The 22,923-nt window shown below is 47.4% G+C and overlaps 1 protein-coding gene across 2 annotated transcripts in view; it reads right to left on the bottom strand.

Annotated features, from left to right (window-relative positions):
* Positions 1-21,947, bottom strand: part of LOC143334974 (glutamate receptor ionotropic, kainate 5-like) — a 145,225-nt gene extending 123,278 nt beyond the window's left edge. For both annotated transcript variants that reach the window (XM_076754048.1, XM_076754047.1), the window contains exons 1-2: positions 21,274-21,947; positions 3,794-5,718 (exon numbers count right to left, since the gene is read on the bottom strand). The gene's annotated coding sequence lies outside the window, so the exon portion shown is untranslated. The remainder of the gene's footprint in view (positions 1-3,793; positions 5,719-21,273) is intronic.
* Positions 21,948-22,923: the final 976 nt, after the last annotated feature.

The raw sequence follows: 22,923 nt of genomic DNA on the forward strand, positions 1-22,923 counted from the left end.
CTGTTTTGTGGATGAGTCACCACAAACAGGTGAGTCAGAGGCAGGTTTTTCCAAACGATCCTCAGCAGCTGTCTGTGAAAACACAGAACAATGGACGGAGCGTCCAGAGCTCTGCTGATGGACCGAGAGCCGGGAGAGAGCACCGCCGCTGCGACGACGGCGGGGGGTCGCAAAGTACAAATACTCTGTTTCTGTACTTCACACGCCCGATGAACACGCTGAACTGCCATTTTGTCTTCACTTCATTACGCTCATGCTGCTGTTTTCTGTTGGGAGGGGGCTTTCGTCCCACCGACACAGAGGCCTCAGCTGCCAGTCGCGCTTAACGTCAAGTTTGTCACATGGATGGAAGAAATCTGCTGATTTAACAGTTCTTATTTCTGCCGCACAGCTGCATCCATGTCATCGTCCCTGCGGTCCTCGTTCTTAATCCCGCCCCTGAAGCTCTGATTGGCTCAGACGTTCCAACAAAAAACAAAGATGTGGGAATAATTCAGCGGTTTGGAAGCAGGTTCGTACATCAGGATTTTGTTTCAGAACATCTTAAACTCGCTTCTTAAAATTCAGTCTTCTCCAGGGGAACACCATGAACTGCACGCGGATCAGAGGAGGCGATCCATTAAGAGCCCGAAATGCGTCTCAGGTGAGAAGCGGCGATGAAACGTCCAGATGCACCAGAACTGCTGGTGATTACTGTCCGTCATCACGCTGCTTTTTGACTATATTCACATAAAAAACTCATTTTTGTGAAATGTGCTGAAAACACTTTAATGCAGACAAACTGCTGATCTCACCACTTTGTGTCCACACCAAACATTTACGCTCAGGTGTTGCTCTTCCTTCCTTTTCAGCTCGTACTTCCTGTCACACACGAAATCACACCTTTCAAAATAAAAGCAGGCGTACTGGTGCCTGGACTTTGGACCTCCTAACGAAAGCAGCAAAAGGCTGATGTCCATCAAATCCGCTGCGACTCTCCACAGCTCGCTGGCTTCATGAACAGGCTGCGTCCAGAGACACACGTTCGCTCATAATCAGCCAATCAGGTCGCGCAGGAGCTCGTCTCAGCACGCAGCTCGCCCCGATCACTTCACATCAAAATTCACATCACACACACACGCACACGCACACACACACACACACACACACACACACACTTGCAGTCCATCACTGAGCCTCAAACACACACGCAGCAATATTTGCTCATATGCATGCACACACATGAACACACACGTGTGCACACACACACACACGCAGGGATCCAGCAGCTGAATAAAGCTTTATTGATTCTCTCCTCCTACGCAGGAACATCACTTCCGAGGCTCGTTCTCTTATCAGACATAAAAAACATGAAAGATTGAATGCAGGGAGCGCCGGACCGAACGCCCACCATGACGCACTCAGACACGCGCTGACGGGAGGAAGAGGAGGAGGAAGGAAGGCTGCAGGAGAGGAGGATAGAGGAGAAGGGGATAAAGGAGATGAGTGACAAAGGTGAGATCAAAGACTGTATGGAGGGCAGATGAAACACCTTCAGCCTCATTCACACTGGATTTATGTGCGGTGGAGGCGGACTGGTTCTAATTTATTCCTCACCTGCTCTGGTCACTGACTTTAATCCCGTCTGGAGCTCATCTGTGGGTCATTTTTCACCTCCACCCCCGTAATAATTACACCGCAGTGACCTCCTGCTCCTCAGTGAAGCCGCCCGTCATTTAAATTCCCTCCCAGTGTCTTAAAGTGGATCTCGGGGTTGTTTCTGTGTGAAGCTGCTGGTCTTTCTACGGTTTTACTGGTTTTTTAATCAACTCTGTGGGACATTTTGTATCTTAAGTCAAAAACACAACACCAACATACAGGACTGAGAAGTGAGGACAGAAAATCTAAATAACCCCTGCATCACGGGCCAATGCAGCTTTGAGAAGGGGACCACAAAGAGAGGGTGAGCAGGAAGTGACGTCGTGAGTTCGGCTGTGAAATCACGACTCGTTTGTGGTTTCAAGGACTCTCTGACACCCGAGACTTGAGAGGGAACTGCCGAAAACTATTCCAGTGGAGAGAAGGTGAATAAGACATGATGAAGGTGACGCTGCTCACTGCGATGGATGTTCTGTCTCCAGCAAGTTTCAAGTCTGCGCAGGTTGATTTTCATAAAACAAACTTAAACCAAGAGCTCCCTGAGAGGAGGGAAATCAAAGATCTGATGGCACGACTTAAAGTGTGTGAAGCTCCCAGAGGATTCACGGCACTGTCATCCTCCCCCGTTAAGAAAAGTGGAAAGTTTCCAACCCGGATTTGCCCTCCGTCAGGAACAGAGGACTCACACATGAAACAGTCCTGCTCGCCGGCGTGGGACTGCCGTCTCATTCATCTCAGCCGGGAGGAGACATGTTTGCTTCTGGCTGCGAATCGATCCCATCAGGGGTCAATCTGGTTGACCTCTGACCTGCAAAGTACCCTGAGACTTCCCAGCATCCGTCCAGTTTGACTGACAGCTCGTTCAGGAGACGCTGACTGATTGTTCCCTTGTTTCTCTGACTGAAAGGTGAAAGAACAGCAGCAGCAGAGAAGGAGGAATGATTAAAGCTAATGGCATGTTTGATAAGAAGCTGTTAATGCTGAGGCGGTAAATATCACCTGCCGGTCGTGTTTTAACGGCACCATAAAACACCGTTTGTCACATGGCGCCGTCAGAGCCTCGGAGCTCACAGGCTCCAGCGAACATCGAGTAAATAAGCAGCATTCACCGACCGACAACACTCAGCGCCCAGCAGCACTTTGTTCCTCTTTGTTATCATTAAAGCATCATTCAGGTTTATTTTGAACTCTCACATTTCTCATAAATGTGCATGTTGTGGCTTTGTGGGTGTCGTTCCAGCCCGCGACTCAGAGGAGCCCTTAGAACACGACTGTAGAAGTCCTGGTTATGTAGAAAGCTGCAGGCGACTCAATCAGCTCACTGCGTTTGAGTCCTCGCGTCCCTGAATCTGCACAGCGGAGGTGACGAGTGCGAAGCGAGCTCCACCCACACAGTCCCAGTTCACACATTGATGGGAAATACACCATCATCATCTTTAAGGACCACACAAAGGACAGACTGCAGACGCTGCAGGGACCATCTGCTCCAGACGCACAGCACGTGTGTCCACATCAGACAAAGACCGACGTGTGTCCACATCAGACAAAGACCGACGTGTGTCCACATCAGACAAAGACCCACGTGTGTCCACATCAGACAAAGACCCACGTGTGTCCACATCAGACGTGTATCCACATCAGGCAAAGGCCGACCCTCCTGGTCCAGTCAGGCTGAGGCAGGTCAGTCCTGCACCGCCTGCTCTCCCACAATGCTTTTAGTGGCAATTAGCATAGAAGATTAATGGAGCCAAAACATGCAATTATTCTGGGAAATACAGGTGTGTGTGTGTGTGTGTGTGTGTGTGTGTGTGTGTGTGTGTGTGTGTGGGCAAAACAAGGAAACTTAAACGTAAAAAGGCCATCAGTCAACTTGAGAAGCTTCGACGCCACATACGAACACTGCATTTAAGGAAAGTCACCACAGTGACTCCAAGAAGACAATCACTGTTTTCTGTGTTATTTTCATCCATCAGCTGCATCAACTGTCAACAGTCTGCAGGAGAAATAAAGGAAGAAAGACGGAAAGGAGGAGACTGCTGGGAGAGAAAAGGGAGGCGGAAAGACAGAGGAGGCCAGCTGTCAAGCTGCTGGACCAGAGTGAGCGAGGGAGGCGAAGAGGCAGAAGAGAGGAAGAGCAACAAACTGATGTACTCACAGAATGAAGATGACGACACCAGGAGCCGATATCAAAAGATTCCCTCGGATGATGGAAGCCAGTTTAATCTCGGCGGGGTCCGGGACAGACAGATGGACGGACGGAGGGACGGACGGACGGCGGTGCAGATTATACGATCCACAAGGAGGAGAGCTGGGAAAAGCTCCGGGGAGAAGAGGAATTTAAAAAGAGGAGGTGAAGCTTTGGGGAGCGTTGGCGGGAACCTCGGGGTGTCTGGGACCGAGGCAGCGATGTCTCTGCTCCGTCCTCTCCAGATTCAGTCCCTTGCTGTCTCTGTCTCTTTCTTATTTTCGTCTATCAGTCCCTTTCGCTTTTATCTCATGGAGCTTGACAGAAACTGTGGAGGCTGCAGGGAAACTTCCAGACAGGACACGTCCACTTTGGGAAGAAGAAGAAGACAAATCTGGACGGAGGAAGGAGAAGGAAGGAAACGTCCTCCAGACCGAGCGAATCTCTGCTCGTCTGCGACAGGGCCAAAGAACACACAGAGGATGGTGTTTCTGTTGTCGCGACGCCAGAACGTGAAAAATGAACACTTCCTCTCCACTTCCTGGAAACTTCTGGATCTGGTTTGTGGGCGAGATGAAGAAAACACACAACAGGGGCCGAAACAAACTCAATTAGAGACGGGTGGAGATAATGGTGTGTGTCGGTGGCACCTGCTCTGCCTCCTCTTTCTCTTCCTGTCTGCTTTTCCACCTGACTGCCAAGATTAAGGCATATAATCAAATTCTCCTAATTGGCCCTGATGGTGGCGACCAGCCAGGAGTCTCCTCTCGCTCTCTCTCTCCCTCTCTGTACGTCCCTTCCTCGCTCGCCCACACAGTGCAGGTAATGATGACGAGCCCAGGCCGGCCGGAGCGCCTGTCAGTCAAGACTCGGGGCTCCTACAGTCAACCCTTCCTGCTGACTCACAACTAGTTGTTATCTTTGCTGTCTGCTGTGACCCTGATCTCGCCATATCCTCCCCGCCGCCCCGCCCTCTGCCCCTCCCTCCTATCGATTACCCGGGATGACTGACGGGATCCTCGCCGTCCTCTCGCCTCCGTTTTTTCTTCTTCTGTTTTTTCCCTCTTTGTTTGTATCTAATCTCTCCTGCTCTTCCAGTGTCTAATCCCCATCTAGATCTGCTGCTGCTAATTGGTTTCAGGTGTCTCTGGCGGCGGCGGGAAGTAGAGTGGCGGAGGCGAGGGAAGATTTCACGCCGCCGTCGCCATTAATTAAAAAGATGATTACTCAGAATACAAAGATTAAAGACGAAAATAGGAAGCGCCGGGGCCAATAATAACCTGGTAGCGCCTTCTAACTCCTCGCTCGGAGTGTGTGTTTTGTTGTGTGTGCGGTCATTCATCCAGCTGCTCTCGGCGTGTTAAAAATGGCCGCGGTCGGAGGAAAAGTTTCTGGGAGGTTTCTGCAGGTCGCTACATGGCAGAACGAGCAGCACGTCACCTCCTGTGAGCCCACATCCTGCCAAATGGTGTAAAAAAAAGAAAACAGTAAAAAGTCGTCTTGTTTTGTCCAGTTTTTTTAAAACGACCTTACATCCACAGCGTCAAGGCGTCGAGCTTCCAGTTCATCACAGCACCAAACAGGATCCAGCAACAAAGAAAAGGCTCTTTTAGAGTCGGATAAACTCCCACGCTCCTCTGCAGCTCAAAACCAAGTCCATCAAAAACACCCAGAATCCTTTTCCCCACTTCAGCGTCCTCGCCGCAGCAGCTGGGGACCGCTGAGGCTTTGCACGGATGCAGTTGCCATGGCACCCCTGAGGAGGATGTGTTGATTGGCTACGGGGCGGTCGAGGGGGTGGAGGGCGGTCAGTGGGGTCACCTGGAGGGCTCACACCTGTGGCATTCTGGGTAATGATGGATGTTAACGTCGCGCTGAGGAGGCTCTGACAGGATCTGCAACGACAAGAAAACAGACGACAGAGTGAGTTTGATTTTTAGTCTGACAGCACAGAAACTTTAATGATCAAATATGGACGTTAATGTACTAAATATTCACCAAATTCACAAAGGCAAAAAAAAAGAATGAAGAATAATGAAAATAAATGATGCAAAATAAGATAAGATAAAATAATCCTTTTTTAATCCCACAGAGGGGAAATTTGCAGCGTAACAGCAGAAAAGAGATTGTCTGATAAAAAGAAAAAACAAGGAACGATTGAATGATGAGAAAACAGAACGAGAGGCTGAGGTCACATCGTCGCACACGGAATACTGATACTGATATGTAGATATGTAGTATCATATACTTTTGTCTGCATCACTTCTCACACATTCATTCAGCTCGAACGTTCAACTCGTCCTCATAACGAGACGACTGAACAGTCCAACTGCCAGTGACCCCGAAAAGGACGCGTGACAGTTGGAGCGTCCCAGAGACAGATGGACCTTCGTCGTCCTTCGTCCTCATGTGGTTAACGTTGCGAAATTTGATTCGATACTGTGTCACCTGACTTCCTCTTCTGCTCCTGTCATGACTACTACAGCCACTAGAGGTCGCCGCCTAACAATAAACATGAATATGGATCGTAATCACCTGCTCGCTCAGACGAGCTGTTCTCGTTCGGACCAGGAGTAAAAGTTGCTTTTCAATGCTGTTTTTGAGTTCGTGGACACCAGACATGAGGGAGATACGAGGTTTTCACTTGACCTGATTGTCTCGGTCTGTATCCATTACACATCACGCTCAGGATAAAAGCAGCCGAAACACTAAATGTTTGTTTCCACACAAGTGAGAAGATTAAAAAAAGATAAAGTGTAAAGGCAGAAAAGACAGAAGTGAAGCAGATATCTCGGTTCTACAGTCGAGTTCAAGATAAACAACAAAGAGGATTATGGAAATCCAACGTCTTCACGCCAAAAAGAGCCACACAGCAAAAACAAAACGAAGCCGACAAGCGCAGACATGACCGGAGTCGATAAAAGCATCTAAATGACAAGAGCGAGAACATGGAGGGAAACAAAGCAACCCAAAGAGAACAAGAAGGCGCGCGAACAGAAGGGGAAGTGAAGTCTCAGGGGGAGTCGAGGAGGAGCGAGGCCTCCGAGGAAGGAGCAGATACAAAGAGGGAGAGAAAACACAGATTCATGTAGAACCTGGAGAGGAAGAGGAGGAGAGGAGAGGAGAGGAGAGGAGGCGATTCAAAGCAGCAGAGTCTGACCTGAGCGAGGTGATGTCTGACCAACCGTCAGCCAATCAGCTGAGTGAAGTCAGAATGAGCGTGAAGGTAAAGTTCAGGTCTGGAGCTGAAGCAGAAACGAAGGCTCGTCTGTTTGGACGTCCTTCATCGAACGCAGCTCCTCGGCTTTCACTTCTCGTCTCAAACTCTGATCCAACAGGAAGTCGTTTTAATTCAACGTCGTGTTTCAACTTTTACAAATTTCACACTTGGACTAAAGTGGTGCATTCATGTGATTTTTTCCTCCAATCGGATTCACGAGAGACCAAATAATTCTTCATCTGTCGACTGTAATCAGACCCGCAGGTGGATTATTCTGAAGGCAACACCTCAGCCACCATTTCTTCATTTGATGGTTTTTTGTATTTTTGCCGCCAGCGTTTTTGGCGTCCACATCAGTAAAGACTTTCTGAGCTGAGCTGAAAAGAGGAAAAACAAAAGCTCTGAGTGGGAGGCGTCGCCTGCTCATCAGTTTGTCTTTTGACATTTTCTATTCAGTAATCGACAGTGAAGTGGGGACACTGCAGCTTTTGTACTTTAACTGTTAGGCTGCCAGGACCCCCACAGACCCCACAGACCCCCACAGACCTCCACAGACCTCCACAGACCCCCACAGACCCCACAGACCTCCACAGACCCCACAGACCCCCACAGACCTCCACAGACCTCCACAGACCCCCACAGACCTCCACAGACCCCCACAGACCTCCACAGTCTGTGGAGGAACCAGGGATTGAACCACCAACCCTACAGCGGCCTTTGATCTGCAGCTCACAGCCCATCGGTTTGACATTCAAACTATTTAACCTTGAACATGTCCTCCAACCTAAACAACCAGCGCTTTGTCTTTGTCCTCACTTTCCTCACGTCTCCTCACCTGTCCTCACCTTTCCTCACGTCACCTCTCCAGCAGCCCACCCGCGGGCCGGAGCAGAATTCACTTTAGTTAATTTTTCTTCCCGTCCATTGAATCAAACGCGACCTTAGCATTAACCTCGTCTGAAACACCGTAAGAAAGTTAAGATTCACGTGAATCGATTGATGCAAACCTTCTAATCACGACATGAGGCTCACTAAACGCCTGAAACAGACATAAAACCATTTTCAAGACTGACGCCGTGTTGAGGAAACTCACCGCTGACGTCTCTCATTGAGCCACAGATCGCTAAAACGTCCACAAAGGTCCAGAGGATCCACTGCAGTGAAGACATTTAGTCCAAAATGTGAAAAAGTCCACAGAAACATGTTTCCTCCTTTCAAATTAGCGCCACGCTCGTCCTCCGCCTGTCTCCTACGTTTCCTCTTTACTTCCGGAAACATCTACAGAGGCACAGGCCTGTTTGACCAATCACGAGTCGCCAAATAGCCTAGCGACCAGAGCAGCCAATAACAGGCTGAGTTGAGCAGACGGGCCTGGTTCTGTTTTTCAGTGAAGCTCGAGCCAATCGCAGCTGAGTTTGCAGATGACCGACGCTTTGAACAGCCAATGAGAATGTGAACACACAGATATGTTATTTAAATTAGGATCTCAGCGCTAAAGGGACGTTACACACAATGAGAAGTGATAAATATCTCAAATGGCCTCAGCATAAAATATAAAGCCATAGTGTAGATATAGATACCTCAAATATGAATATACACGACCAAATTTAGATTTCTGTGCTACTGTTATCAGTTTTTATTGAACTTGTGTTTTCCAGCTAATAATATCCAGATAAGGTCACCTGAAAGCATCTGTTTACCAAAACATATATTCATATGTACAAAAGAAAGAAAAAAACACTTTGAACACTGTGTTCAAACTCAGTGGCAGCAGCACTTCAAACCGTTCATGCACTCCAAATGATTCAAGAACAGCCTTTAATTTACTTGGATAAACGTGTCTTGGACGGACATTTTCAGTGGACTGTTAGTGAGAGAGCATTGTCATTCTGCACAGAGATGCTGTTTTTTCTGGACTTTCCTGTGATTTTCTTTGCAGCTGCTGTTTTTTTTTTTAGGGTTTTATTTCTCAATATTCACATGTTGAAGTAAAATGGGACAAGTAGGTACAGTAACGTGAAAATCTGAGAGTAAGATCAAGGTGGAAGAAGTAAGACGTGGACATTTCGACGCTGCCTTCAGACGTGCAGACTAACCCACAGCTCATCATTTCCTTTGAGGTGGTGTTTGTACTGGAGGAAACAGACTGAAGGTTTCAGTTTCAGCTCTTTTCTACTTGACCTGAAGCTTTCCATGAGCAGAGGCAGAGAGCGTCAGGGCCACTCATCTCCCTGCATCTTTGTCAGACTCCATTACATCGTCTATTAAGTAGTCCTTGTATTCAGAGCCAGCCCCTCCACTCAAGAACAAAACTCTCTGCCAGGCTGTGCGCCGCGCTAAAGGACGACTCGCTTTCATGTCTCTATAAATACGACTGCTGCCGTGACATGAGCAAGACAGCGGCGTCCTTCTACAGGCGAGTGCTCGGCGGTGTGGGTGACAGAGTGGGAGTTTTCTGAGGCAGAGTCTGGATTCATGGCATTCAGTTTGTTTGATGCAGCACTAATAGTAAGTAATAATACTCCGAAATGATTGATTTGCCTGTCAGCGGCACTTCGCATGTTCTCAGACTGAAGTGAAATTGGTTATTTGCCTGTTGTTCATGTTTTCGAGTAAATATCTGAGTGATCGAGTGGATCCGAGGATCATCCGCCCACAGATTTAAGAAGCATGTTGGTGAGACGCTCGGAGCCTTAAAAACGTTCAAACATTTTCATGGATTTGTGAAAAACGATGCCTCGGACAGAAGTGGGTTACGTCTTCATTCTGTTAAAACCAATGACAGACGTGTGTCCCAGCCACATTTCAGAGGCTCTAACATGAGGACGCCCTCGGTCTCACGCTTATCGAACTCTCTGAATTATCCAATGCAACGAACAGTCTGTCCTGCCTTTGACTTTAACGTTCAGGCATTAAAAAGACACAAATGTGAGTCAATTTTAGGTTTAGCTTGATGACGGTTTCCTTCCACCGATGCTCTCAGTACGGTAACGATTGCACATAAATCATGAATAAAGACCAAATGTGTCGTGTATAAGAGATGTGATGAGAGTGTGTGTTTTGTGCATCGAGAGACGCCCACTAGAGAAACTGAAGTACGAATAATAATCATGGTACAATTTCAGCAAATGTGCTTTGGAAATGCAGTCGTCACACTGTTTGAAATGACTGTGATTACTGCGATTTAATATCAAACTCTCCTCCGAAAAGTAACCTGCACTAGAATTATCATTAATACCCAAACAGGGAGGATGACAAGCGGAGCTGTTTAACACAAAGGAGCCAAATGATTCTGTCTGCTACTTCAAACTGTTTTTTTAATCTCCATTACAGTGAGCTGATTCATGCAGGCAGCTCGGCGCAGAGGAGAAAATATGCTGTTTTAATGCTGCAGAGTCCCTTATTGCATAACATCACCTGTAGCGTGTGCTGTGCTGCATGACAGCCACAGCAAATAAGTGGAAACGTCAAACTTCAGGACACTTCTCAGGATGCAGCCTGCAGATGCACTTTCATTTCAAAATGAAAGAATATTTTTGAACCTTTTCTAATATTTTTGACTGGAACTGAGGTTCACCACTTTGTGAACACATGATTGGACTCAGGAACATTCAGAGAAGTGCTGTCAGTGAACAGTCTGCAGTGTTTTTAGAATCAGGGTTGATCTTCAGACTTCAAATTCTAAAGCTGTGTCAACGTATATCATCATTTAAATGACTTTATTTCCATGAAATGAAATCAAAACGTAACCAGGCGTCTAAAACAGCTTTCACTTTTCAACCAAATTCAGCCATGTTGACCAAAATGCTAATGCTAGCATGCTAAGATCATTACACTGCCAAAGCTAACATGCTGATGCTTAGCAGACAAAATGTGTACCGTGTTCACCATCATGTGTCAGCTTACATTTGCTAATTAGCATGAAATACAAGCTACATCTGAGGCTGATGGGAAAGTCATTGATTTAGTTTTGCAGGTATTTGGTCAGAAATCAAAGCAGTAGACAAATTAAAAGGGTAGTTATGGCGCTGAAGTTAATCTGGTATTCATCTGGGAAAGATGAATGTTTGTGTCAGTCACTTTGGTAGATGTTGAGATGTTTGAGTCTGGACCAAAGTGGTGGACCAACAGAGCAACTGATGAACGCTGCCAGCTGAGAATCGAAGGGTTCATCCTCTGGGAAGCAGGAATGAGATGTTGTCTGATAACATGACCTGATGGTGACGCTGGAGAGAAGTCCAGCGGTCACCGTCACCATTGGATTTATCTTCTGGGGATCGTGAATGTGCTCTGTAAGTTTTATGAAAATCCCAAGATCAGATTTTGATATTTCATGTGTTGGACGGACAGAAGAAGCATCTGACTGACATCAGCGTCTGCAGATCAAACCAAAGCAAAATCCGCTCACTCAGTGATGGTTTACTGTGACACAGCAGCAGATCGTTGGTGCCAGTAATGGAATTGGAAACACGAGCAGCGTAAGCTCAGTTTGAACTTGAAATGAATGCCTCAGTCTTTATCTGTTTCTGGTGTGTTTGCAGTTCTCTGCCGAGGTTAGAGCTGCTGCTGCTGCTGCTGCTGCTGCTGCATTATGTTTATGTGATGTAACGTTCAGGCTGCCAAACGTAACAAGCAGCTCTCTGCAGTGTTTCAGCCCAAGGTCATCTGTCGACAACATTTGGGGTACTGTAACACTTTTCATAACACTGTCCCAGTTACATAACGCTGTCAGAACCCAGCGGGCGCTGCAGCGCCGCCCTGATGGGGGGGACCACATGAAGAGAGCAGCGGCAGCTTTTAGCACTCTGCACATTACAGCAGACTGTTTAACAACAGTAACAGCACATGTCATAGCTCCACATCACTCCATGCTCGATCACTTCTGAGTGGACCCTGAACACATCACCTGTTTCCCTCAGAGATACGTCACAGTGACCACAAACACTCCACTTTCTCAGCTTTGTCCATCAGTTAGCTCCTCTGCAGGCCCACACTAACTGTGAACAGTGAACATGCTCTCACTCAGTGCAAACCCAGAACTCCTGATCAGTTTAGTCCGCTTACAACGTTCAAAACAAGCTCACATCCTCAGAGAAAAACGCTGCATTGCTTTGTGCAGCTCTGCTTTGGATGCAGATGAAGGATAAAACCAGGTGGAACATGGAGCCGCTGCTGGTTGTGGAGATGCAGCTGTCTGAGTTCACTGCAGTTTATAACGCATCTGTTGAATGCAGGAAGTGCTCAAAATGAAGCTGACCAAAACATCCGGCCTGCCAAAAAAACATCCGATGATCCATTTAATCAGACACTGCGACCCCTCTCAAACTCATCGTCAAACTGCAGCCGATCTGGCAGAAATTCAGCCTGATTCTACAATTAGTTGGGGGTGGCCAATTTGGGATTAAAATGGGGCTTAATCTGTACTCTGTTTGGCCAGCAATAGGGCAATAACTCCTCAGCAGCACAATAAAAGAGGGCCAACATTTATGTGCCTTGTAAAAAAAGCTCCATTCCAGACTTATTTGTGCTTTTTTTTTTTTTTGCTTTGTTTTGCTTGTTTTGTAAAGTGGTTGCAAATTCCATTTATTAACAGCATTTAACAGCTTCATGTGCTCCTGCTGAGCGTGACGGAAGCTGTCTTGGATGATGCCTGAACAAAACAAAATGACGTGATCGACTTGAAGCCTCAAAGCTCTCGTCACTGTCGTCCTTCAGCTGCCCCCCCGCAGCCCAGCTGGGAGCGGCAGGTCTTTAAAATGAGCACTTTTAAAGTCACTGCTGCTGACCTGTGTTGTGGATGAATGCATGCAGTGATTAGCTAATGCAGTTTGGCCTGTGTGGTCAGACTCTTCAAAGCTACTTGAGCCAGAGGGGCTCAAATAGCTGTTAAGAGTCCACTTTATTCTCCAAAAGTCGCAGGTTTGCGGGGTGACTGACTCTGAGGGTTGAACCACTTTAATCTAAATGTTAGTTTTGTTAAAACACTCATCTGAGGAGTGTTTTGACGCATCATTAGGGCAACAGTGATGAAAGGTGGCTTGCACATTATCCAGCAGATTCTTGAAATGTCACAGCTGAACTGCAGGCTGCTGCGTTTTTTAAAAGCACTCTGATCTCAGTGTTAATATATTAAAGTACAAGCATGGAGGAGTGTTTCGACATATACTGTATGCATCAAATGAAGTGAGAAGTGACCTTTGCACAGTTTAAAACAGGAAAGATGAAGATGAAGTCTTTGTTAGCGTTCACGGATCAGTGCTACTTGTTTGTCGTTGTTACTGAGCTGAATGCACATGTGAAGTCCTCAAACAGCCGTCAAACACTTCTATCTTTCAGCCTGAGGGACCTGGACCACATCAGCTCACCATTTTAAAGACCAACAGACCAAAACCCACGGAGTTCCTGAATGCAACAGCCCAGTTTGGACGGCGCAAGCGGTGGAGGAAACGGGGTAATAAAGTGGGCCTGCAAGCTAAGCTACAGGCTAAACCGACAGGCTGACTCTCCAGACTTCGTTAATGTCGGATTCACAGTTCTGTTTAGACGCCGACCCTTCGACCTGCCGAGGGAAGGTCCAGCTCTTATTGTCACTGCTGTTCACATCTCGCCACATGCTAATGCTAACCACGCTCAAAGCAGCAAGAAACTCGACTCCAGACTGACGACCACCGAGCAACACCGCCCAGCACCACATGCGGCGAAGCAGCCTCCGCCTCTGACACCACCCTGCTGAACAGGCTCAAGACTTTTCATGGAACAACCCAGAACCTCTGCAGGTTCACGACAGCCTGCGACGACCGGGGGGGGGGGGCATACGCAAGTACAAGGAGCCAGTTTATGTCCGATGGAGCAGATATGAGGATGTCCTTGGACAGTAACTGAATCTAAGAATGTGTTTGTGTTCAGTGTAAATTGTGGTAATCAGGTTCAAACGCTCGGTGAGTCACAGCCGAAGCTGCAGCTCCTCTTTTATTCTTTAAGGTCACGTTTCATTTCACTGTACGCTGGTTTCTCTGTTATTCTGTCGCTTCATTCTTCTTTGTTATGTGCTGCTTCGCAAACAGCTGAGAGGGAAATATTCTTCTGTTCAGCACCATGAAGTTCCTCTGTGAACGAGTGAAAATGAAGCTATTTCTCCAAGTCTCTTTATTAATTTATTAATATTAATTAATCTGTTCTGTTGAGAGCAGACAAGCTGGACATTACTGATCTGAAAAGGGAAGTTCAGGTTATTCCAGCTGCAAAGAGCAGCAGGTAGCAGTGGATGAACAAAGGGAACATCAGGGGAACATGTCCACAAACAGTCCCTTCTTCTACCGAAGAGAATGAGTTGTGTGTTTGCAGTTTGTGCAGCGTCACGCTGACCTCATGTTGCGTCCTCTTTAAACCTTTCTGTTGTGTTTGTTTGTCCTGCTCTGTTCGGCTCTGATCATCTGAGACGTGGACCATCTGTGGCTGGAAACCTTTGCGGTGGAATTTAATGTCCTGGCCAAACGACATCCCCTGTGAGTGCCATTTGCTGCAGCTAGCGAACCAGAGTAAAATTCACTTTCACTCCAATTTTGTCTCTTTATGCAAAGCTCACAAAGTCGTTTTAGGATCTTTATCATCATGGATCACTGAAGGAAGTCTGCAGATATCTTCAGTTCAGACGTCATGATGACAGAACTTTGTCTTAAGGATTTAGACCTGAGCACTGCAGCTGGATTCTGGTGAAGCTACTAATTAGGTTATATCATATTCTGATTCACTGCAAAGTGTAATTTGTCTGGTGACAATCAGAGCAAACTGTTCCTGCAGAAGAAATGTGACAAGAAGAAATCTCCACAGAGCAGCAGCAGTGATCCAGGTCTGGTTTCAGACTCCTGACTTGCTGCCCACATTCGAGCAGCTCGCACAGGTCTGCCGACAGGTGACGTCTGCTTCAGACCTCTGGAGGCCTGCGAGTCGTCTTCTTCTCGTGCCACAGCCAGAAAGGTGTGGATCAGACGGACGCAGCTGTGCAGGTAAGATAAGTCAAATACCAACTCTCAAAAAGTGGCATCTTTCATCGCAGGTCATGAAAACGTGTCAGTCATCTGCTCCTCACAGCCACAGTTTACAGAAACAGGATGTCGACTCTGAATATCAGGCAGCTCTTCAGGGTTTAAGAGTTTCCTTTAAAGCAATACTTTGACATTTTGGTAAATATGTTCACTCACTTTCCTGAGACGAGAAGACTGACAGCCGCTTAGCTTAGCATAAAGACTGGAAACGGGTGGAAACAGCTAGCATGGCTGTATCCAAAGGACATAAATGGACCAAGCAGCAGATCTGAAGCTCACAGAACAAAACGCTGTATTTTGTTTGTTTAATCCGAACAAAACCAAAGTGTAAGAATGAGGCTGCGGGTTAATGTGGCAACATGATGCATCAAATCCTCGCGCTTGAGAAGACCGAGGACGTCATTTTTGAAAGGGAAAATTCTGCAGTGAGAAATCGTTCTTTCCACTTTGAAACTCTGGGAAGCAAATTATGTCCAATTTTCACATTCAGAGCTGTGAAACTCTGCAGACCAAACTTAAAATAAATACTCTGATTTCTCAGCTCTATCTGGGATTTCCTGAGATTTGCTGAAGTCACAGATTTGTGAGTTGGATCCATTTGATCAGTTTACTGCAGATCTGTTCTGAAAATCTTTGAATTCTGTGATGCAGACTAAACAAAGGTTTTATCACAACCTGCAGAGTCTTTCGCACTGAAGACGCTTTTAATCAAACTAATGGACGGGGGGGGGGGTCTTGATTGTCTCCCTGTTAATCAAGAAGAAACGATTTGACTCTTAGACTCTTTGTTCATCTGTTACTCTTTTGTAATTTCATTTCACCCGTCCAGTGTTCCTGAAAGGAGACAGCGTCCAATTAAAAAGCACCATTTTATCTTCCTCTGTGCCGCCAATCATCTCTCACAGTCACTCGGTAAAAGGCTGCCCACAGACGCTTTAATTACGACATAAAAGAACGAGGCCTGACACCTCTCTCTCTCTTCACCTGACATAAACCCTGACGGCTCATTCCCGCCCGTCGACAGCGGCCATATCCGCTGTGCGAATGGCTCTTCAAACGGCGTTGATCGAGTTTCTAACTGATGTCATCTGGCGTGTAAGACATGATGAATGCCCGTCCCCGTGCGAGCCGAGCAGAGGACGGGCCGAGGGGTGAGGGGTGATGTATGGCTGCTGGCATCCCGCAGGTTAATAAACTGAAGACACACAGAGACGAAAGGGACGCAGGAAAGGCCGCTGACGGAGATCTGAGCCGCTGATATCGCCTGACGCCATCAGGGAGGATTTACAGCGCCATCGGTCAACAGCACGTCTTCAGCTTCTGTCCAAACGTTTCTCCGTTTATCGCCGTCCTCGTCGGCGAGCTCGCTCCGCTTCCACCGGAGGACACGCTCGTTATCATTGTCCAAGTGTCTCGGCGTCCCTGCGTCTCTGCCTTTGTGTCTGCTCGGTTCAGGTCATCAGAACATCTTCACACAGCAGAAAGCCAACCAGCGCGTGTGTGTGTGTGTGTGTGTGTGTGTGTGTGTGTGTGTGTGTGTGTGTGTGTCTGATGGATTAATGATCTTCCCTAATCGAACTGCTAAAAAACAAATACTCATTTCTACTGAGACTTTTCCAAGTACACAGTGTACTCTGTCTGTGTACAGTGTACTCGGAGTACACACACTGTTTGTGTGTCTTTGTGGGAGTTTGTATCCTGTTCTGGTCGTTTCGCGTCTCTGTTGTTATTTTTTGTCTCTTTCTGGTTGTTTTGTGTCTCTTTGTGGTAATTTTCTGTCCTTTAATGTTTATTTTGTGTCTTTTTATGATTGTTCTGTGTCTTCTTGTCGTCGTTTTGTGTCTCTTTGTGGCATCTTATGGTCGTTTTGTGTCTGTCTGTCTTGTGGTTCTTTAATGTCTCTGAGGTCTCTTTGTGTCGTCTTATGGTCGTTTTGTGTACATTGATAATTGTTTTTGTTTGTTTGTGTCTCTTAATTTTTTGTTCTGAGCCATTTTGTGCCTCTGTAGTCATTTTGTGTCATTTTATGGTTGTTCCATGTCTCTTTGTGTTGTTTTGTTTATGGTCATTTTGTGTCTGTTTGTGGTCGTTTTGTGGTCGTTTTGTGTCTGTTTGTGGTCATTTTGTGTCTGTTTGTGGTCATTTTGTGTCTCTTTGTGATCATTTTGTGTTTGTTTGTGGTCATTTTGTGTCTGTTTGTGGTCGTTTTGTGGTCGTTTTGTGTCTGTTTGTGGTCATTTTGTGTCTGTTTGTGGTCATTTTGTGTCTGTTTGTGGTCATTTTGTGTCTCTTTGTGATCATTTTGTGTTTGTTTGTGGTCATTTTGTGTCTGTTTGTGGTCGTTTTGTGGTCGTTTTGTGTCTCTTTGTGATCATTTTGTGTCTGTTTGTGGTCATTTTATGTCTCTTTGTGTTGTTTTGTTTATGGTCATTTTGTGTCTGTTTGTGGTCGTTTTGTGGTCGTTTTGTGTCGCCTTGTGGTCATTCTGCAGTGTTTTGTGTCATTTTAAGTAGATTTGGTGTCTTTTAAAAGTTGTTTTCTATCTTTTTGTGGCTGTTTTATGTTTGTTTTTAATCTTTTTGTGTCACATTGTCTTTTGCAGAGTCCAATTTGAATTCTTCTGAAAGAGATTTGCAGCAGATGAGTGATGAGCAGCATCTGAACAAACGTCCTGTTTACTGTGAATAGACTGTGGACTCCACAGACTTCATCTCTTTCTGCTCTTTATTCAGCTGTTTTCTTTTTTGCTGCCTGCCTGCTTTAAGTATAATGTTCTTCTGGCTTCCTCCATATTTATAAATCATAATCAATGATAAACCACACATCCTTCATCAATGTTCTCCACAGGATCACATGGAAAACAAAAGCCGTCAGTGTAGTGAAATGAAGTGAAAACACTGCAGCATTCACTCGCCTCAGATCACAGCAGGAGGTCGACAGTTTCAAACATTACATTTTCTGGAAGACGGCTGAACGACCCCGACCTAAATGACCAAGCGATCATTTCAGTCATTAACCCTGATCTACGTGGAAGTGACTGACGAGTAATCGATCACCTCTCTGCTCGTCACTGCTTCCCTCTGCTGCCGAGGGGGAAAAAATAACACACAGCTGCTGTTTCTGTCACACAGTCGGTTGAGTCACAGTGCATTTGGGTGTGAAAAGGTGCAGCAGAAGTGTGTGTGTGCATGTGTGCGTGTGTGTGTGTGTGTGTGTGTGTGTGTGAGTGTGTGTGTGTGTGTGTGTGTGTGTGTGTGTGTGAGTGTGGGTGTGTAGGTTGCAGCAAACATTAGCACCAATGTGAGACGCCGAATGTTTTTCATTGCCTGCAGTCTCACATCTGAATACACACTCACACAAAAACACACATTAAATATTACACACATGAAGCCACAGATGTGTAGGCGGGCACGCACATGCACACAACCATACACACACTTATGCAACCAAACAGCCTGTATAGGCAAGACGCACATATGGTCATTGGCAAACATACAAATACACACTTTGCTGTTTAGGCAGGAACTGAAAGCGCACACACACACACACACACACACACACACACACACACACACACACACGCACACACACACACACACACACACACCTGCAGCCTCCTGTCGCTGCTGACGCTCGTACATAACAAATGTCGACTCCATCAGCCGGTTCTGTCACCCGCAGTGACAACAGCAGGCTAACGCTCTCTGGAATACAGCATGCATACGTTAACGCTGGAGAGACTCACGCCGGCTCCATCTGATTATCTTCCTCCCACCACTCGCGCATCTGATCACACTGATTCTCATAATAACTCGATCCGCCTCATTCACTCACACACAGAGGATGAAAGCTGTCACAATTATGCTCTGAAACCCACAGAACAGCGGTGACTCCAGTCTGGGCCGAGCGGCCTCATGCAAAGGGCTTCTAGAACTCGTCCTTGAGAGGCCGCTCAGCTCGGCGGCTCCAGTCCTGGTGGTTTTCTTTAAGTAAGTGCCTGTAGACGTCTGCTGCCTCACAACTGAATTCTTCGCCTGCATATGTGGTTTAGTGGCTACACACTGCCTGAGAGGCTGTCTGAAGGAGCGCCGTCGGCAGCACTTAAGTACACATAATCACAGCAACGAATGTCCTCAAGGGGACGTCTGTTCGAGCTCTTATGCAGCACATGTAAGGTATAAACTCAACGTATCAAGCATAATGAATGAATATAAGAAGCTGATGTGTTTTTCTTTATGGCTTCCTTCTGCTTGTAGCTTTCACCGTTGGCCAGCATCAGAGCTGAGATTTTGGGAATGCAGCAACAAGTCTGTTTCATCCAGTCTGTTGAAACCACTTATGTATTATTGAGGTTTTAGCTGAATCACTTCTGAAAAGCCTGCTTTGAATATCTGCCAATACATCTCCAGCACTTGGAGTTTGGCTGGGATGACAGCTGTTGACTAAAAAGAAAAAAGAAAATGGAAATGTCCATTAAAGCTTCTCCTGCAGCACAGTCCACGCCGTCACTGTGTTTGCATCGTTACAATAAACAGACGGCTAACTTAGGCTACATGCAGAGCCTCTGTTTGTGGTTAGCATGATGCTACGCCCACATCTAGAGGGGTAGGAGCACATCATCAAAGTTTAAAGGTTGTTCACGCTTCAATCCATGAACCGAAGTCTGAACACTTTTTTTATTAAAGTCGAATCATTTACTGAAAGTGAGAAAAACAGATGAGGACAAGATCTCAGCCGGCAACAACACAACGAACCAACAACGAGACGCTCAGCTGCGAGCTTCATCCAGTCACACTCAGGTGATGATGATGATGGAGCAACTCGTCTGCTGAGGAAGACCATGAGACAATTCCTAAAACTCAACACGTTCCTTCACTCACAGAGTCACACTGAGCACATCCAACATCAGAACCTCCAACGTCTCGGCGGTTCAAGGCCGCGGCTCGGACGCCGAGACGAGGCCTGACTCCGAATCTTCATCCTCAGCATCCCCCAAGAGCTGCAACACACGCCACCCTCGTCTGGACTCAGCAGCAGAGCGAGCAGACACAGCGAAGGCCGACGCGAGCTGATGAAAGCGTCGTTAACAATCAGGCTGCCGCTTCCAACCCAACCAAACAATTAATAAACATTTCAGCTGCAAATTGGACCACATGGGACGTTTTAGGATGTGAGCACTTTTCATCTGATGAATAATTTATCATGTGAATGAATCAACTTCCTGCCTGGTTTCTGTGTGTGTGTGTGTGTGTGTGTGTGATACCAGTGATCAGGTTCACCGTGTACGCTGATGTTCAGCTGTTAACAAGCTAACTGTAGCATGACTGGCGTTTAGCAGGCCGATGCAAACAGGCTGTTGTGTGTGTGTGTGTGTGTGTGTGTGTGTGTGTGTGTGTGTGTGGACGTCTGATTCCATTTGTGGCCATTTTCCAGTGTTTTTATTGGGGTTAAAAGAGTTGAAGGGGTGACGATGGTATGGAGGGGGTGTCAGTGGATGAGGGGGCGGTGTGCATGTGTGCGTGTGTGCGTGTGTGTGTGTTGGAAAAGCAGTGTTGTTGTGTGTTGTGATGAGGAAGCGGAGTGATGGATGAAGAGACGGATGGAGGAATTATCGGGGTTCAACCCCCGACTGTCGATTTCATGTCAGCCCGACGCCTCTCAGCTTCAGGCGCTGGAGTCTTAATGAATTCCAGTTAACCATACACAGATATGTATGTGTGTGTGTGTGTGTGTGTGTGTGTGTGTGTGTGTGCGCTTTGCCTGGCTGCTTGGCTGATGGTGCAAATGACTGATGGCTGCAGAAAAGAAGGGCGAAGGAGGAACAAGAAGACTGGAAATGTGGAAAAAAAGAGAAGAGATGAGGAAGGTGAGTGATGGAAAAAGAGACGTGAAACGTCTGAAGCTGAAGTGGGAGAATGATTGATGGAGGAGAAAGAACGAATGAGGAGCGCGGCCACAGAGAGGAGGAGGAGGAGGAGGAGAAGCCACAATGAGGTGAGAGGGAAAAGAGACGACAGAAGAAAAAAAGATAAAAAGCAGCAGAGAGCAGGAAAAGAGCAACCCCCCCATATTCCCTCCAACACACACACACACACACACACACACACGCACACACACACAGTCTCAGTCACACACACACACACACACACACACACACACACACACACACACACGCACACACTCACCCATCTGCTTCTCCTCTCCGTGGGCGAGCCAGCGGACACCAGTCGTAGTGCCGGCACAGTTACAGCAAAGCCGGCTGAAGGCTGGGGAGAAGAGAGGAGGTGGGAAGGAAGAGAGGGAGAGAGGAGGAGGAGGAGGAGGAGGAGAGAGAGAGAGAGCGAGAGCGAGAGCGAGAGAGGGAGAGAGACAGAGAGAGAGAGAGAGAGAGGGAGCGGTAGTCTCTCCACCGCGCGCCGGCACAGACGTCTGCACCGGAGGAGGAGGCGAGTGAGCAGGAGAAAAAGGAGGTGCAACAGACAAAACACCAGCAAGCAACTCCTCGAGATCAAAATCCCAGTTTGACTCCAAATCCACCTGAGAGCCGAGTGTGACGGCTACACACACACCGGCGCTCGTGCGCGCTCCCTCGCCGCGCGCTGTCGCAATGACACCGTCGGCCGTGAGGCTCCTCGGGCCGACGGTGCGAGAGGAGGAATGAGCACGCGGACCTTGAACGGCTCCTCTTCCTCCTCCTGCTGCCGCCTCACCTCCTGCTGCTGTCCGCCCAGTCACTACCAGAGGGAGGGAGGGGAAGTGGGGGAGAAAAGCTCCTCTTCTTCTCTTTTCTGGCTCTTTGTGGTCCTCCTCTGCGCTGCGGTGGAGTCACTCCTCTCTCGCCGTCCTTCAGTGTCGGACTGGCTGCTGCCTCACCGCGCACGGAGGCTGGACCGCATTCAGCTCTCTCTCTCCTCAGCTCCAGCCCCCCCCTGCCTCCCTCACCCCTCTCTCTCTCTCTCCTCTCCCTCCATCCCTCCTCAGCTCCCTCCTTCACCTCCGCCTCTGTCAGTCTGTTTATTACGCTTAAACAAAGCGGAGCACACACCAGCCACCAATTAACACCTGCAGCACACCTGCACGGGTCACATGACAGGAGGTGGTCCGGCAGCTGAATGTGTGTGTGTGTGTGTGTGTGTGTGTGTGTGTGTGTGTGTGTTGTTTCCTCGTTTCTAATTTCTCTTTACACGTCATCTGCAGTGTTACTATAGAAACACAGGTTTATGTTATGGCCACCAGTTTGAATTATTTAAACTTTATAGGATTCAGTTTGTCCATCTGAAAATACTTCAATACCCATGAGCCTCTGCTGTGCTAGGAGGAAGAGGCTAGTTTAAAACGGTGAAGCGCCACAATGTAAAAGTACCTCAGATTGTAAATCAGTGCTGCGTCCACCACAGGAGCTCTGTGATTGGTTGTTTCTTGTCCTTTGGGCGTTGCTCATCCTGCACCGTCTGTTTTTACCAAAGAGCGTGATGTTCCTTCGCTCTGCGGTCCGTCGTTTGTCCTGATGACTGAACCATCGCAGTTCATGTTTGACAGAAAAGCTCCAGCTGTCGGTCAAAGTGAACTCAAACAGATCATGAGAACATCCTCACATTCGCTCTGCTGATGGTTTCTTCAGCGGTGAAAGGAAACGTTACAAACAGCCTGTTAAACTCAGTTTACACGACTTAACCCGTCGACCGGCCGCGGTGTCGGACAGCACCGCTGAGCTCCACGTTCATGAAGCCAGTCGAGTAATCGATCACATGGTCAGCTGGTGAACTCGCTCCATCCTCTGTGATCGACTGAGTCTTTCCAGGACGCCCCTTTCATACCCAATCATGATCCTCTCA

This window comes from Chaetodon auriga, chromosome 17 (genome assembly GCF_051107435.1).
Source record: "Chaetodon auriga isolate fChaAug3 chromosome 17, fChaAug3.hap1, whole genome shotgun sequence".
In the NCBI taxonomy this organism is placed as follows: Eukaryota; Metazoa; Chordata; class Actinopteri; order Chaetodontiformes; family Chaetodontidae; genus Chaetodon; species Chaetodon auriga.